The sequence below is a fragment of the Tachyglossus aculeatus genome, chromosome 1, assembly GCF_015852505.1.
Source record: "Tachyglossus aculeatus isolate mTacAcu1 chromosome 1, mTacAcu1.pri, whole genome shotgun sequence".
NCBI lineage: Eukaryota > Metazoa > Chordata > Mammalia > Monotremata > Tachyglossidae > Tachyglossus > Tachyglossus aculeatus.
Genome location: NC_052066.1, coordinates 152,463,285 through 152,464,825, shown reverse-complemented (window position 1 = coordinate 152,464,825; position 1,541 = coordinate 152,463,285). Strand labels below are relative to the sequence as shown.

General features: G+C 47.0%; 1 non-coding gene across 1 annotated transcript; it reads right to left on the bottom strand.

Annotated features, from left to right (window-relative positions):
- Positions 1-205: 205 nt before the first annotated feature.
- LOC119935576 lies at positions 206-343 on the bottom strand. Its single transcript, XR_005453385.1, has one exon. It is a non-coding gene; the product is annotated as a small nucleolar RNA SNORA7 (small nucleolar RNA).
- Positions 344-1,541: the final 1,198 nt, after the last annotated feature.

The window sequence follows — 1,541 nt, the reverse complement described above, 5'->3', positions numbered from 1 at the left end:
TCGTTTCCGACCCACAGCGACTCCAAGGACACATCTCTCCCAGAACGTCCCACCTCCAACTGCAATTGTTCTGGTAGTGGATCCATAGAATTTTCTTGGTGAAAATCCAGAAGGGGTTTACCACTCTTGCCTTCCATGTAGTCAGTTTGAGTCTTCACTCTCGACTCTCTCCCGTGCCTCTGCTGCCCAGCATGGGTGAGTTTTGACTTGTAGCAGATTGCCTTCCACTCTCTAGCCACTGACCAAGCTAGGAATGGAATGGGTATGCCTCTGCTTGACTCTCCCTCCCATAGCCGAGACTGGTAGAGGACTGGAAACTCTCCAGATGCCATCCTGAGAGGCTCCCTCTGTATTGAAGGGGGCTTTTCCCTTCTTTAAGCCTGCTTAGTCTTGGGTTTCTCCCACTCTTGGGGTCCAGGAACTCAGCCAGTGCTCAGTAAATACCACTGACGATGAGGAGGAGGAAAGCCTAGTCTGGACACCTCAGTAGAAGATGGAGACCACTCTCCAGATTGACTTTGAGCCACTCTTCTAATAATAATTTTTTGTGGTATTTGGTAAGTGCATATTATATGCCAAGCACTATTCTAAGTGCTGAGGTAAATAAAAGTTGATCAGGTTGGACGCAGTCCCTGTCCCACATGGGGCTTACACTCTTAATCCCCATTTTACAGACGAGGTAATGGAGGTGCAGAGAAATGAAGTGACTTACCCAAGGTCACACAGCAAACATGTGGTGGAGCTGGGATTAGGTCCTTCTGACTCCCAGTCCCACGATCTGTCCACTAAGCCACATTGCTTCTAAGAAGCCAGAATGTGGGAAGGAGCTATTAGAACACCCTCTTGTGATTTTGGAGGGAATGGAAGAATGGAGGACAACCTCTGAAAGTGAAATCTAGGACCTGTCGGAGGCCGTCTTGTCCACAGAAGTCACGACCTCTCGCTGGCCATCTCTAGCACTTTGGTCCTTATTTATGCTCAGCACCTGGGTATGTGTGATTATTTGATGGCTCATTCACTTGTTCATGCTGACGAGACTATTTTTAAATATTTTCATGTCTGTCTTTGCCGTTAAGAGTGTAAGCTCCATGTGGGCAGGAGATGGGTTTCTTTGTTCTGTTGTAATTTACCAAGCCCTTAGTTTTGGGTGCTCAGTGGGTGATGGATAAATGCCACTACTACTGCTATTCCTATTGAACTCCTCCTGTGTGCAGATCTACATTGGAGAACATTAAATGTGATGCTTAAGTACTCTGTGCTAAGCACTATGCCACCACTGGGATAAACCCACTGCTGACCTCTCTCTTGTGTCCTGCTTCTCTCCTGGAATGCCCTCCCTTCTCACATCCAACAGACAATTAACTCTCCCCCATTTCGAAGCCTTTATTGAAGTCATTTCTCTTCCAAGATGCCTTCCCTGACTAAGCCCTCCCTTCCTCTTCTCCCATTCCCTCTGCCCCACTCTGATTTGCTCCCTTGATTCATCCCCCCTCCAAGCTCCACATCACTTATGTACATATCTATAACTTATTTACTTATTT